This window comes from Hyperolius riggenbachi, chromosome 4, assembly GCF_040937935.1.
Source record: "Hyperolius riggenbachi isolate aHypRig1 chromosome 4, aHypRig1.pri, whole genome shotgun sequence".
In the NCBI taxonomy this organism is placed as follows: domain Eukaryota; kingdom Metazoa; phylum Chordata; class Amphibia; order Anura; family Hyperoliidae; genus Hyperolius; species Hyperolius riggenbachi.
The window spans coordinates 24,807,609-24,821,537 of NC_090649.1; the positions used below are offsets into that span (position 1 = coordinate 24,807,609).

A 13,929-nucleotide genomic window follows, 5' to 3' on the forward strand; every position below is an offset into this window, starting at 1 on the left:
AAATGGTAGAGCGCTCGCTTAGCATGCGAGAGGTAGTGGGATCGATGCCCGCATCCTCCCCACACATGCTTTTCCATCTTGAACCCCAGAGACAAACACTCATTTTCTGCACCTTCCGCTCGCTAGGAATGAGGATCAAAGGCTGGCAAAACCTTAGCTGGGGTATCCTTCGATAGCTCAGCTGGTAGAGCGGAGGACTGTAGATTGAAAAATTGTTGAGAAAACTGTAATCCTTAGGTCGCTGGTTCGATACCGGCTTGAAGGAACTTTTACGTCACGTTGATAACACACCGTCTTTCTTGTTGACCGTTTCCCGTTTGCATCCCATGATACAACAGCGTCTTCCTTACTCCACCGCTTTAGTGGAAAACGGCCCACATCTCTGGCAAACCATTTTTGGGCTTCTACCTGCCAGGGTAATTACCTATTACTGTTACCCTGACTCAATTAAAAAAGGGGAGTCGGGCAGCTTGCTAGAAAGAGTTACAGAGTTCAGCTGGGTAGGGTTGAGGATCAAAGGCCAAAAAAGACTCTTGTGGGGTATCCTTTCATAGCTCAGTGGCCATCAAGTTCCCCCTTTTTAGCCTCACTGCACCTCAGTCCAGAGCACAAAAAAAAAGCAACAAGGGCAAGAGTGCTTTCTCCCACTTTCCATTCCATCTACTAGGTCATTGGAGAAGAACTAAAGTCAGTAGCGACCCTTATTGGCAGCAGCCCACTACTTTGTTTGAAGACAAAGTGCTTTGTATTTGACTTAATACCTCTAGCGACCCGTTTTGTCTGCTTCCACTTTTGGGAGTCTGATTACTTTTTACCGGTTGTATCACACCTTTCTAAAATTCCTACTTTTTGTTGACACCTTGCTCAACACTCTGTGAAGACAAAAGAAATGTTGTAAAATACACAGTCCTCCATTCCAATGAAACTGTGTGGCGTTCCATCGTTAACTCTGACATCGCAGTTCCGCTCATCCGCCCGCGTCTCTTGCGCAGATGTGTATAGATGGGGGATTAGCTCAAATGGTAGAGCGCTCGCTTAGCATGCGAGAGGTAGTGGGATCGATGCCCGCATCCTCCCCACACATGCTTTTCCATCTTGAACCCCAGAGACAAACACTCATTTTCTGCACCTTCCGCTCGCTAGGAATGAGGATCAAAGGCTGGCAAAACCTTAGCTGGGGTATCCTTCGATAGCTCAGCTGGTAGAGCGGAGGACTGTAGATTGAAAAATTGTTGAGAAAACTGTAATCCTTAGGTCGCTGGTTCGATACCGGCTTGAAGGAACTTTTACGTCACGTTGATAACACACCGTCTTTCTTGTTGACCGTTTCCCGTTTGCATCCCATGATACAACAGCGTCTTCCTTACTCCACCGCTTTAGTGGAAAACGGCCCACATCTCTGGCAAACCATTTTTGGGCTTCTACCTGCCAGGGTAATTACCTATTACTGTTACCCTGACTCAATTAAAAAAGGGGAGTCGGGCAGCTTGCTAGAAAGAGTTACAGAGTTCAGCTGGGTAGGGTTGAGGATCAAAGGCCAAAAAAGACTCTTGTGGGGTATCCTTTCATAGCTCAGTGGCCATCAAGTTCCCCCTTTTTAGCCTCACTGCACCTCAGTCCAGAGCACAAAAAAAAAGCAACAAGGGCAAGAGTGCTTTCTCCCACTTTCCATTCCATCTACTAGGTCATTGGAGAAGAACTAAAGTCAGTAGCGACCCTTATTGGCAGCAGCCCACTACTTTGTTTGAAGACAAAGTGCTTTGTATTTGACTTAATACCTCTAGCGACCCGTTTTGTCTGCTTCCACTTTTGGGAGTCTGATTACTTTTTACCGGTTGTATCACACCTTTCTAAAATTCCTACTTTTTAGTTACATAGTTACTTTGGTTGAAAAAAGACATACGTCCATCGAGTTCAACCAGTACAAAGTACAACTCCAGCCTGCTCCCTCACATATCCCTGTTGATCCAGAGGAAGGCGAAAAAACCCTTACAAGGTAAAAATTCCTTCCCGACTCCAGATGGCAATCAGATAAAATCCCTGGATCAACATCATTGGCATTACCTAGTAATTGTAGCCATGGATGTCATTCAACGCAAGGAAAGCATCTAAGCCCCCTTTAAATGCAGGTATAGAGTTTGCCATAACGACTTCCTGTGGCAATGCATTCCACATCTTAATCACTCTTACTGTAAAGAACCCTTTCCTAAATAAATGGCTAAAACGTTTTTCCTCCATGCGCAGATCATGTCCTCTAGTCCTTTGAGAAGGCCTAGGGACAAAAAGCTCATCCGCCAAGCTATTATATTGCCCTCTGATGTATTTATACATGTTAATTAGATCTCCTCTAAGGCGTCTTTTCTCTAGACTAAATAAACCCAGTTTATCTAACCTTTCTTGGTAAGTGAGACCTTCCATCCCACGTATCAATTTTGTTGCTCGTCTCTGCACCTGCTCTAAAACTGCAATATCTTTTTTGTAATGTGGTGCCCAGAACTGAATTCCATATTCCAGATGTGGCCTTACTAGAGAGTTAAACAGGGGCAATATTATGCTAGCATCTCGAGTTTTTATTTCCCTTTTAATGCATCCCAAAATTTTGTTAGCTTTAGCTGCAGCGGCTTGGCATTGAGTACGATTATTTAACTTGTTGTCGATGAGTACTCCTAAGTCCTTCTCCAAGTTTGATGTCCCTAACTGTATCCCATTTATTTTGTATGGTGTTAGACCATTGGTACGACCAAAATGCATGACTTTACATTTGTCAACATTGAATTTCATCTGCCATGTATGTGCCCATATAGCCATCCTATCCAGATCCTGTTGCAATATAACACTATCTTCCTTAGAGTTGATGATTCTGCACAATTTTGTATCATCTGCAAAAATAGCAACATTGCTCACTACTGTATCCACTAGGTCATTAATAAATAAATTGAAGAGCACTGGACCCAGTACAGACCCCTGTGGGACCCCACTGCTAACAGTCTCCCATTTTGAGTATGATCCATTGACCACAACTCTTTGTTTTCTGTCCATTAGCCAGTTCCCTATCCAAGCACACAGACTCTTCCCCAGTCCTTGCATCCTCATCTTTTGCACCAGACTTTTGTGGGGAACAGTGTCGAAGGCCTTAGCAAAGTCTAAGTATATCACATCTACAGCATTCCCAATATCCATATTAGCATTCACTACCTCATAAAAGCTGAGCATGTTAGTCAAACAGGACCTGTCTTTAGTAAACCCATGTTGATGCTGAGAAATAAGATTATTTTCTACTATGAAGTCATGTATAGTATCTCTTAGTAACCCCTCAAATAGTTTGCATACAACTGATGTTAAGCTTACAGGTCTATAATTTCCTGGATCAGATTTTTTGCCCTTCTTAAATAATGGGAAAACGTGGGCTGTACGCCAATCCACTGGGACTCTGCCAGTTGCAAGAGAGTCACAAAAGATAAGATAAAGGGGTTTATCTATAACTGAACTTAATTCCCTTAGGACCCGAGGATGCATGCCATCCGGGCCAGGTGCCTTGTCTATTTTTAATTTATTTAGTCTTGCCTTTACTTCTTCCTGCGTTAAGTATTTAATATTACAGTTAGAAGATTGAGACTCTTCCGCCTCTGTAATTTGCAACAGTGCTGTTTCCTTTGTAAAGACAGAAGCAAAGAAAGCATTTAATAACTCTGCCTTACCTTGGTCATCCACCATTGAGTTTCCACCTTCATCCTTTAGGAGTCCTATACAGTCAACCTTTCTTTTTTTAGAGTTGATGTACTTGTAAAACTTTTTTGGGTTAGATTTGATATCCCTAGCGATTTGATTTTCAGCTTCGATCTTTGCTAGCCTAATTTCTTTTTTACAATTTTTATTGCACTCCTTGTAATTGCTGAGTGCAGCCTCGGACCCCTCCTGTTTTAGGACCTTATAGGCATTCTTTTTCCTCTTCATTTTATCTCTAACCTTTCTATTCATCCATAGAGGCCTTTTTTTATTCCTAGACATTTTGTTTCCATATGGGATATACATACTACAATATTGATTGAGAATACGTTTAAAAGCTTGCCATTTCCCTTCAGTGTCCTCCCCTTGTAGTACATTATCCCAGTTCACCAAACTTAGTGCCTGCCTAATTTGATTGAACTTTGCTTTTCTAAAATTCATAGTTTTAGTGGTCCCGCTGCCCCGTGGCCTATCAGTCACCAGATCAAACGTTATCATGTTGTGATCACTATTTCCCAAATGTTCTTGAACCTGCACATTTGATACATTATCTGGTCTATTCGAAATGATCAGATCCAGTAACGCATTCCCCCTAGTTGGTTCCGTTACCATTTGAGTCAAGTAATTGTCCTGTAGTGCTGCCAGAAATCTGCTGCTTTTACCAGAATGGGTAGCCTCAATACCCCAGTCAATGTCTGGAAAGTTGAAGTCGCCCATAACTATGACCTCATTTTTACTTGCCTTGCTCAACACTCTGTGAAGACAAAAGAAATGTTGTAAAATACACAGTCCTCCATTCCAATGAAACTGTGTGGCGTTCCATCGTTAACTCTGACATCGCAGTTCCGCTCATCCGCCCGCGTCTCTTGCGCAGATGTGTATAGATGGGGGATTAGCTCAAATGGTAGAGTGCTCGCTTAGCATGCGAGAGGTAGCGGGATCGATGCCCGCATCCTCCACACACATGCTTTTCCATCTTGAACCCCAGAGACAAACACTCATTTTCTGCACCTTCCGCTCGCTAGGAATGAGGATCAAAGGCTGGCAAAACCTTAGCTGGGGTATCCTTCGATAGCTCAGCTGGTAGAGCGGAGGACTGTAGATTGACAAAATGTTGAGAAAACTGTAATCCTTAGGTCGCTGGTTTGATTCCGGCTCGAAGGAACTTTTACGTCACGTTGATAACACACCGTCTTTCTTGTTGACCCTTTCCCGTTTGCATCCCATGATACAACAGCGTCTTCCTTACTCCACCGCTTTAGTGGAAAACGGCCCACATCTCTGGCAAACCATTTTTGGGCTTCTACCTGCCAGGGTAATTACCTATTACTGTTACCCTGACTCAATTAAAAAAGGGGAGTCGGGCAGCTTGCTAGAAAGAGTTACAGAGTTCAGCTGGGTAGGGTTGAGGATCAAAGGCCAAAAAAGACTCTTGTGGGGTATCCTTTCATAGCTCAGTGGCCATCAAGTTCCCCCTTTTTAGCCTCACTGCACCTCAGTCCAGAGCACAAAAAAAAAGCAACAAGGGCAAGAGTGCTTTCTCCCACTTTCCATTCCATCTACTAGGTCATTGGAGAAGAACTAAAGTCAGTAGCGACCCTTATTGGCAGCAGCCCACTACTTTGTTTGAAGACAAAGTGCTTTGTATTTGACTTAATACCTCTAGCGACCCGTTTTGTCTGCTTCCACTTTTGGGAGTCTGATTACTTTTTACCGGTTGTATCACACCTTTCTAAAATTCCTACTTTTTGTTGACCCCTTGCTCAACACTCTGTGAAGACAAAAGAAATGTTGTAAAATACACAGTCCTCCATTCCAATGAAACTGTGTGGCGTTCCATCGTTAACTCTGACATCGCAGTTCCGCTCATCCGCCCGCGTCTCTTGCGCAGATGAGTATAGATGGGGGATTAGCTCAAATGGTAGAGCGCTCGCTTAGCATGCGAGAGGTAGTGGAATCGATGCCCGCATCCTCCACACACATGCTTTTCCATCTTGAACCCCAGAGACAAACACTCATTTTCTGCACCTTCCGCTCGCTAGGAATGAGGATCAAAGGCTGGCAAAACCTTAGCTGGGGTATCCTTCGATAGCTCAGCTGGTAGAGCGGAGGACTGTAGATTGACAAATTGTTGAGAAAACTGTAATCCTTAGGTCGCTGGTTCGATTCCGGCTTGAATGAACTTTTACGTCACGTTGATAACACACCGTCTTTCTTGTTGACCCTTTCCCGTTTGCATCCCATGATACAACAGCGTCTTCCTTACTCCACCGCTTTAGTGGAAAACGGCCCACATCTCTGGCAAACCATTTTTGGGCTTCTACCTGCCAGGGTAATTACCTATTACTGTTACCCTGACTCAATTAAAAAAGGGGAGTCGGGCAGCTTGCTAGAAAGAGTTACAGAGTTCAGCTGGGTAGGGTTGAGGATCAAAGGCCAAAAAAGACTCTTGTGGGGTATCCTTTCATAGCTCAGTGGCCATCAAGTTCCCCCTTTTTAGCCTCACTGCACCTCAGTCCAGAGCACAAAAAAAAAGCAACAAGGGCAAGAGTGCTTTCTCCCACTTTCCATTCCATCTACTAGGTCATTGGAGAAGAACTAAAGTCAGTAGCGACCCTTATTGGCAGCAGCCCACTACTTTGTTTGAAGACAAAGTGCTTTGTATTTGACTTAATACCTCTAGCGACCCGTTTTGTCTGCTTCCACTTTTGGGAGTCTGATTACTTTTTACCGGTTGTATCACACCTTTCTAAAATTCCTACTTTTTGTTGACACCTTGCTCAACACTCTGTGAAGACAAAAGAAATGTTGTAAAATACACAGTCCTCCATTCCAATGAAACTGTGTGGCGTTCCATCGTTAACTCTGACATCGCAGTTCCGCTCATCCGCCCGCGTCTCTTGCGCAGATGTGTATAGATGGGGGATTAGCTCAAATGGTAGAGCGCTCGCTTAGCATGCGAGAGGTAGTGGGATCGATGCCCGCATCCTCCACACACATGCTTTTCCATCTTGAACCCCAGAGACAAACACTCATTTTCTGCACCTTCCGCTCGCTAGGAATGAGGATCAAAGGCTGGCAAAACCTTAGCTGGGGTATCCTTCGATAGCTCAGCTGGTAGAGCGGAGGACTGTAGATTGACAAATTGTTGAGAATACTGTAATCCTTAGGTCGCTGGTTCGATTCCGGCTTGAAGGAACTTTTACGTCACGTTGATAACACACCGTCTTTCTTGTTGACCCTTTCCCGTTTGCATCCCATGATACAACAGCGTCTTCCTTACTCCACCGCTTTAGTGGAAAACGGCCCACATCTCTGGCAAACCATTTTTGGGCTTCTACCTGCCAGGGTAATTACCTATTACTGTTACCCTGACTCAATTAAAAAAGGGGAGTCGGGCAGCTTGCTAGAAAGAGTTACAGAGTTCAGCTGGGTAGGGTTGAGGATCAAAGGCCAAAAAAGACTCTTGTGGGGTATCCTTTCATAGCTCAGTGGCCATCAAGTTCCCCCTTTTTAGCCTCACTGCACCTCAGTCCAGAGCACAAAAAAAAAGCAACAAGGGCAAGAGTGCTTTCTCCCACTTTCCATTCCATCTACTAGGTCATTGGAGAAGAACTAAAGTCAGTAGCGACCCTTATTGGCAGCAGCCCACTACTTTGTTTGAAGACAAAGTGCTTTGTATTTGACTTAATACCTCTAGCGACCCGTTTTGTCTGCTTTCACTTTTGGGAGTCTGATTACTTTTTACCGGTTGTATCACACCTTTCTAAAATTCCTACTTTTTGTTGACACCTTGCTCAACACTCTGTGAAGACAAAAGAAATGTTGTAAAATACACAGTCCTCCATTCCAATGAAACTGTGTGGCGTTCCATCGTTAACTCTGACATCGCAGTTCCGCTCATCCGCCCGCGTCTCTTGCGCAGATGTGTATAGATGGGGGATTAGATCAAATGGTAGAGTGCTCGCTTAGCATGCGAGAGGTAGCGGGATCGATGCCCGCATCCTACACACACATGCTTTTCCATCTTGAACCCCAGAGACAAACACTCATTTTCTGCACCTTCCGCTCGCTAGGAATGAGGATCAAAGGCTGGCAAAACCTTAGCTGGGGTATCCTTCGATAGCTCAGCTGGTAGAGCGGAGGACTGTAGATTGACAAATTGTTGAGAAAACTGTAATCCTTAGGTCGCTGGTTTGATTCCGGCTTGAAGGAACTTTTACGTCACGTTGATAACACACCGTCTTTCTTGTTGACCCTTTCCCGTTTGCATCCCATGATACAACAGCGTCTTCCTTACTCCACCGCTTTAGTGGAAAACGGCCCACATCTCTGGCAAACCATTTTTGGGCTTCTACCTGCCAGGGTAATTACCTATTACTGTTACCCTGACTCAATTAAAAAAGGGGAGTTGGGCAGCTTGCTAGAAAGCGTTACAGAGTTCAGCTGGATAGGGTTGAGGATCAAAGGCCAAAAAAGACTCTTGTGGGGTATCCTTTCATAGCTCAGTGGCCATCAAGTTCCCCCTTTTTAGCCTCACTGCACCTCAGTCCAGAGCACAAAAAAAAGCAACAAGGGCAAGAGTGCTTTCTCCCACTTTCCATTCCATCTACTAGGTCATTGGAGAAGAACTAAAGTCAGTAGCGACCCTTATTGGCAGCAGCCCACTACTTTGTTTGAAGACAAAGTGCTTTGTATTTGACTTAATACCTCTAGCGACCCGTTTTGTCTGCTTCCACTTTTGGGAGTCTGATTACTTTTTACCGGTTGTATCACACCTTTCTAAAATTCCTACTTTTTGTTGACCCCTTGCTCAACACTCTGTGAAGACAAAAGAAATGTTGTAAAATACACAGTCCTCCATTCCAATGAAACTGTGTGGCGTTCCATCGTTAACTCTGACATCGCAGTTCCGCTCATCCGCCCGCGTCTCTTGCGCAGATGTGTATAGATGGGGGATGAGCTCAAATGGTAGAGCGCTCGCTTAGCATGCGAGAGGTAGCGGGATCGATGCCCGCATCCTCCACACACATGCTTTTCCATCTTGAACCCCAGAGACAAACACTCATTTTCTGCACCTTCCGCTCGCTAGGAATGAGGATCAAAGGCTGGCAAAACCTTAGCTGGGGTATCCTTCGATAGCTCAGCTGGTAGAGCGGAGGACTGTAGATTGACAAATTGTTGAGAAAACTGTAATCCTTAGGTCGCTGGTTCGATTCCGGCTTGAAGGAACTTTTACGTCACGTTGATAACACACCGTCTTTCTTGTTGACCCTTTCCCGTTTGCATCCCATGATACAACAGCGTCTTCCTTACTCCACCGCTTTAGTGGAAAACGGCCCACATCTCTGGCAAACCATTTTTGGGCTTCTACCTGCCAGGGTAATTACCTATTACTGTTACCCTGACTCAATTAAAAAAGGGGAGTCGGGCAGCTTGCTAGAAAGCGTTACAGAGTTCAGCTGGGTAGGGTTGAGGATCAAAGGCCAAAAAAGACTCTTGTGGGGTATCCTTTCATAGCTCAGTGGCCATCAAGTTCCCCCTTTTTAGCCTCACTGCACCTCAGTCCAGAGCACAAAAAAAAAGCAACAAGGGCAAGAGTGCTTTCTCCCACTTTCCATTCCATCTACTAGGTCATTGGAGAAGAACTAAAGTCAGTAGCGACCCTTATTGGCAGCAGCCCACTACTTTGTTTGAAGACAAAGTGCTTTGTATTTGACTTAATACCTCTAGCGACCCGTTTTGTCTGCTTCCACTTTTGGGAGTCTGATTACTTTTTACCGGTTGTATCACACCTTTCTAAAATTCCTACTTTTTGTTGACCCCTTGCTCAACACTCTGTGAAGACAAAAGAAATGTTGTAAAATACACAGTCCTCCATTCCAATGAAACTGTGTGGCGTTCCATCGTTAACTCTGACATCGCAGTTCCGCTCATCCGCCCGCGTCTCTTGCGCAGATGTGTATAGATGGGGGATGAGCTCAAATGGTAGAGCGCTCGCTTAGCATGCGAGAGGTAGTGGGATCGATGCCCGCATCCTCCACACACATGCTTTTCCATCTTGAACCCCAGAGACAAACACTCATTTTCTGCACCTTCCGCTCGCTAGGAATGAGGATCAAAGGCTGGCAAAACCTTAGCTGGGGTATCCTTCGATAGCTCAGCTGGTAGAGCGGAGGACTGTAGATTGACAAAATGTTGAGAAAACTGTAATCCTTAGGTCGCTGGTTTGATTCCGGCTCGAAGGAACTTTTACGTCATGTTGATAACACACCGTCTTTCTTGTTGACCCTTTCCCGTTTGCATCCCATGATACAACAGCGTCTTCCTTACTCCACCGCTTTAGTGGAAAACGGCCCACATCTCTGGCAAACCATTTTTGGGCTTCTACCTGCCAGGGTAATTACCTATTACTGTTACCCTGACTCAATTAAAAAAGGGGAGTCGGGCAGCTTGCTAGAAAGAGTTACAGAGTTCAGCTGGGTAGGGTTGAGGATCAAAGGCCAAAAAATACTCTTGTGGGGTATCCTTTCATAGCTCAGTGGCCATCAAGTTCCCCCTTTTTAGCCTCACTGCACCTCAGTCCAGAGCACAAAAAAAAAGCAACAAGGGCAAGAGTGCTTTCTCCCACTTTCCATTCCATCTACTAGGTCATTGGAGAAGAACTAAAGTCAGTAGCGACCCTTATTGGCAGCAGCCCACTACTTTGTTTGAAGACAAAGTGCTTTGTATTTGACTTAATACCTCTAGCGACCCGTTTTGTCTGCTTCCACTTTTGGGAGTCTGATTACTTTTTACCGGTTGTATCACACCTTTCTAAAATTCCTACTTTTTGTTGACCCCTTGCTCAACACTCTGTGAAGACAAAAGAAATGTTGTAAAATACACAGTCCTTCATTCCAATGAAACTGTGTGGCGTTCCATCGTTAACTCTGACATCGCAGTTCCGCTCATCCGCCCGCGTCTCTTGCGCAGATGTGTATAGATGGGGGATTAGCTCAAATGGTAGAGCGCTCGCTTAGCATGCGAGAGGTAGCGGGATCGATGCCCGCATCCTCCACACACATGCTTTTCCATCTTGAACCCCAGAGACAAACACTCATTTTCTGCACCTTCCGCTCGCTAGGAATGAGGATCAAAGGCTGGCAAAACCTTAGCTGGGGTATCCTTCGATAGCTCAGCTGGTAGAGCGGAGGACTGTAGATTGACAAAATGTTGAGAAAACTGTAATCCTTAGGTCGCTGGTTTGATTCCGGCTCGAAGGAACTTTTACGTCATGTTGATAACACACCGTCTTTCTTGTTGACCCTTTCCCGTTTGCATCCCATGATACAACAGCGTCTTCCTTACTCCACCGCTTTAGTGGAAAACGGCCCACATCTCTGGCAAACCATTTTTGGGCTTCTACCTGCCAGGGTAATTACCTATTACTGTTACCCTGACTCAATTAAAAAAGGGGAGTCGGGCAGCTTGCTAGAAAGAGTTACAGAGTTCAGCTGGGTAGGGTTGAGGATCAAAGGCCAAAAAATACTCTTGTGGGGTATCCTTTCATAGCTCAGTGGCCATCAAGTTCCCCCTTTTTAGCCTCACTGCACCTCAGTCCAGAGCACAAAAAAAAAGCAACAAGGGCAAGAGTGCTTTCTCCCACTTTCCATTCCATCTACTAGGTCATTGGAGAAGAACTAAAGTCAGTAGCGACCCTTATTGGCAGCAGCCCACTACTTTGTTTGAAGACAAAGTGCTTTGTATTTGACTTAATACCTCTAGCGACCCGTTTTGTCTGCTTCCACTTTTGGGAGTCTGATTACTTTTTACCGGTTGTATCACACCTTTCTAAAATTCCTACTTTTTGTTGACCCCTTGCTCAACACTCTGTGAAGACAAAAGAAATGTTGTAAAATACACAGTCCTTCATTCCAATGAAACTGTGTGGCGTTCCATCGTTAACTCTGACATCGCAGTTCCGCTCATCCGCCCGCGTCTCTTGCGCAGATGTGTATAGATGGGGGATTAGCTCAAATGGTAGAGCGCTCGCTTAGCATGCGAGAGGTAGCGGGATCGATGCCCGCATCCTCCACACACATGCTTTTCCATCTTGAACCCCAGAGACAAACACTCATTTTCTGCACCTTCCGCTCGCTAGGAATGAGGATCAAAGGCTGGCAAAACCTTAGCTGGGGTATCCTTCGATAGCTCAGCTGGTAGAGCGGAGGACTGTAGATTGACAAAATGTTGAGAAAACTGTAATCCTTAGGTCGCTGGTTCGATTCCGGCTCGAAGGAACTTTTACGTCACGTTGATAACACACCGTCTTTCTTGTTGACCCTTTCCCGTTTGCATCCCATGATACAACAGCGTCTTCCTTACTCCACCGCTTTAGTGGAAAACGGCCCACATCTCTGGCAAACCATTTTTGGGCTTCTACCTGCCAGGGTAATTACCTATTACTGTTACCCTGACTCAATTAAAAAAGGATAGTCGGGCAGCTTGCTAGAAAGAGTTACAGAGTTCAGCTGGGTAGGGTTGAGGATCAAAGGCCAAAAAAGACTCTTGTGGGGTATCCTTTCATAGCTCAGTGGCCATCAAGTTCCCCCTTTTTAGCCTCACTGAACCTCAGTCCAGAGCACAAAAAAAAAAGCAACAAGGGCAAGAGTGCTATCTCCCACTTTCCATTCCATCTACTAGGTCATTGGAGAAGAACTAAAGTCAGTAGCGACCCTTATTGGCAGCAGCCCACTACTTTGTTTGAAGACAAAGTGCTTTGTATTTGACTTAATACCTCTAGCGACCCGTTTTGTCTGCTTCCACTTTTGGGAGTCTGATTACTTTTTACCGGTTGTATCACACCTTTCTAAAATTCCTACTTTTTGTTGACCCCTTGCTCAACACTCTGTGAAGACAAAAGAAATGTTGTAAAATACACAGTCCTCCATTCCAATGAAACTGTGTGGCGTTCCATCGTTAACTCTGACATCGCAGTTCCACTCATCCGCCCGCGTCTCTTGCGCAGATGTGTATAGATGGGGGATTAGCTCAAATGGTAGAGCGCTCGCTTAGCATGCGAGAGGTAGCGGGATCGATGCCCGCATCCTCCACACACATGCTTTTCCATCTTGAACCCCAGAGACAAACACTCATTTTCTGCACCTTCCGCTCGCTAGGAATGAGGATCAAAGGCTGGCAAAACCTTAGCTGGGGTATCCTTCGATAGCTCAGCTGGTAGAGCGGAGGACTGTAGATTGACAAAATGTTGAGAAAACTGTAATCCTTAGGTCGCTGGTTTGATTCCGGCTCGAAGGAACTTTTACGTCACGTTGATAACACACCGTCTTTCTTGTTGACCCTTTCCCGTTTGCATCCCATGATACAACAGCGTCTTCCTTACTCCACCGCTTTAGTGGAAAACGGCCCACATCTCTGGCAAACCATTTTTGGGCTTCTACCTGCCAGGGTAATTACCTATTACTGTTACCCTGACTCAATTAAAAAAGGGGAGTCGGGCAGCTTGCTAGAAAGAGTTACAGAGTTCAGCTGGGTAGGGTTGAGGATCAAAGGCCAAAAAAGACTCTTGTGGGGTATCCTTTCATAGCTCAGTGGCCATCAAGTTCCCCCTTTTTAGCCTCACTGCACCTCAGTCCAGAGCACAAAAAAAAAGCAACAAGGGCAAGAGTGCTTTCTCCCACTTTCCATTCCATCTACTAGGTCATTGGAGAAGAACTAAAGTCAGTAGCGACCCTTATTGGCAGCAGCCCACTACTTTGTTTGAAGACAAAGTGCTTTGTATTTGACTTAATACCTCTAGCGACCCGTTTTGTCTGCTTCCACTTTTGGGAGTCTGATTACTTTTTACCGGTTGTATCACACCTTTCTAAAATTCCTACTTTTTGTTGACCCCTTGCTCAACACTCTGTGAAGACAAAAGAAATGTTGTAAAATACACAGTCCTCCATTCCAATGAAACTGTGTGGCGTTCCATCGTTAACTCTGACATCGCAGTTCCGCTCATCCGCCCGCGTCTCTTGCGCAGATGTGTATAGATGGGGGATTAGCTCAAATGGTAGAGCGCTCGCTTAGCATGCGAGAGGTAGCGGGATCGATGCCCGCATCCTCCACACACATGCTTTTCCATCTTGAACCCCAGAGACAAACACTCATTTTCTGCACCTTCCGCTCGCTAGGAATGAGGATCAAAGGCTGGCAAAA

The 13,929-nt window shown here is 45.2% G+C and overlaps 16 non-coding genes across 16 annotated transcripts; all 16 read left to right on the forward strand.

Annotated features, from left to right (window-relative positions):
- The first annotated feature begins 166 nt into the window (after window positions 1-166).
- TRNAY-GUA (transfer RNA tyrosine (anticodon GUA)) lies at window positions 167-265 on the forward strand. Its single transcript has 2 exons — window positions 167-203; window positions 230-265. It is a non-coding gene; the product is annotated as a tRNA-Tyr (tRNA).
- Window positions 266-1,183: 918 nt separating this feature from the next.
- Window positions 1,184-1,282, forward strand: TRNAY-GUA (transfer RNA tyrosine (anticodon GUA)). The gene is made up of 2 exons: window positions 1,184-1,220; window positions 1,247-1,282. It is a non-coding gene; the product is annotated as a tRNA-Tyr (tRNA).
- A 3,330-nt stretch (window positions 1,283-4,612) lies between these two features.
- TRNAA-AGC (transfer RNA alanine (anticodon AGC)) lies at window positions 4,613-4,685 on the forward strand. The gene has a single exon. It is a non-coding gene; the product is annotated as a tRNA-Ala (tRNA).
- Window positions 4,686-4,791: 106 nt separating this feature from the next.
- On the forward strand, window positions 4,792-4,890 carry TRNAY-GUA (transfer RNA tyrosine (anticodon GUA)). Its single transcript has 2 exons — window positions 4,792-4,828; window positions 4,855-4,890. It is a non-coding gene; the product is annotated as a tRNA-Tyr (tRNA).
- A 1,756-nt stretch (window positions 4,891-6,646) lies between these two features.
- On the forward strand, window positions 6,647-6,719 carry TRNAA-AGC (transfer RNA alanine (anticodon AGC)). Its single transcript has one exon. It is a non-coding gene; the product is annotated as a tRNA-Ala (tRNA).
- A 106-nt stretch (window positions 6,720-6,825) lies between these two features.
- TRNAY-GUA (transfer RNA tyrosine (anticodon GUA)) lies at window positions 6,826-6,924 on the forward strand. Its single transcript has 2 exons — window positions 6,826-6,862; window positions 6,889-6,924. It is a non-coding gene; the product is annotated as a tRNA-Tyr (tRNA).
- A 918-nt stretch (window positions 6,925-7,842) lies between these two features.
- On the forward strand, window positions 7,843-7,941 carry TRNAY-GUA (transfer RNA tyrosine (anticodon GUA)). Its single transcript has 2 exons — window positions 7,843-7,879; window positions 7,906-7,941. It is a non-coding gene; the product is annotated as a tRNA-Tyr (tRNA).
- A 917-nt stretch (window positions 7,942-8,858) lies between these two features.
- TRNAY-GUA (transfer RNA tyrosine (anticodon GUA)) lies at window positions 8,859-8,957 on the forward strand. The gene is made up of 2 exons: window positions 8,859-8,895; window positions 8,922-8,957. It is a non-coding gene; the product is annotated as a tRNA-Tyr (tRNA).
- Window positions 8,958-9,875: 918 nt separating this feature from the next.
- On the forward strand, window positions 9,876-9,974 carry TRNAY-GUA (transfer RNA tyrosine (anticodon GUA)). Its single transcript has 2 exons — window positions 9,876-9,912; window positions 9,939-9,974. It is a non-coding gene; the product is annotated as a tRNA-Tyr (tRNA).
- Window positions 9,975-10,713: 739 nt separating this feature from the next.
- TRNAA-AGC (transfer RNA alanine (anticodon AGC)) lies at window positions 10,714-10,786 on the forward strand. Its single transcript has one exon. It is a non-coding gene; the product is annotated as a tRNA-Ala (tRNA).
- Window positions 10,787-10,892: 106 nt separating this feature from the next.
- Window positions 10,893-10,991, forward strand: TRNAY-GUA (transfer RNA tyrosine (anticodon GUA)). Its single transcript has 2 exons — window positions 10,893-10,929; window positions 10,956-10,991. It is a non-coding gene; the product is annotated as a tRNA-Tyr (tRNA).
- A 739-nt stretch (window positions 10,992-11,730) lies between these two features.
- On the forward strand, window positions 11,731-11,803 carry TRNAA-AGC (transfer RNA alanine (anticodon AGC)). Its single transcript has one exon. It is a non-coding gene; the product is annotated as a tRNA-Ala (tRNA).
- A 106-nt stretch (window positions 11,804-11,909) lies between these two features.
- TRNAY-GUA (transfer RNA tyrosine (anticodon GUA)) lies at window positions 11,910-12,008 on the forward strand. The gene is made up of 2 exons: window positions 11,910-11,946; window positions 11,973-12,008. It is a non-coding gene; the product is annotated as a tRNA-Tyr (tRNA).
- Window positions 12,009-12,748: 740 nt separating this feature from the next.
- Window positions 12,749-12,821, forward strand: TRNAA-AGC (transfer RNA alanine (anticodon AGC)). The gene has a single exon. It is a non-coding gene; the product is annotated as a tRNA-Ala (tRNA).
- A 106-nt stretch (window positions 12,822-12,927) lies between these two features.
- On the forward strand, window positions 12,928-13,026 carry TRNAY-GUA (transfer RNA tyrosine (anticodon GUA)). Its single transcript has 2 exons — window positions 12,928-12,964; window positions 12,991-13,026. It is a non-coding gene; the product is annotated as a tRNA-Tyr (tRNA).
- A 739-nt stretch (window positions 13,027-13,765) lies between these two features.
- On the forward strand, window positions 13,766-13,838 carry TRNAA-AGC (transfer RNA alanine (anticodon AGC)). The gene has a single exon. It is a non-coding gene; the product is annotated as a tRNA-Ala (tRNA).
- The last annotated feature ends 91 nt before the right edge of the window (window positions 13,839-13,929 follow it).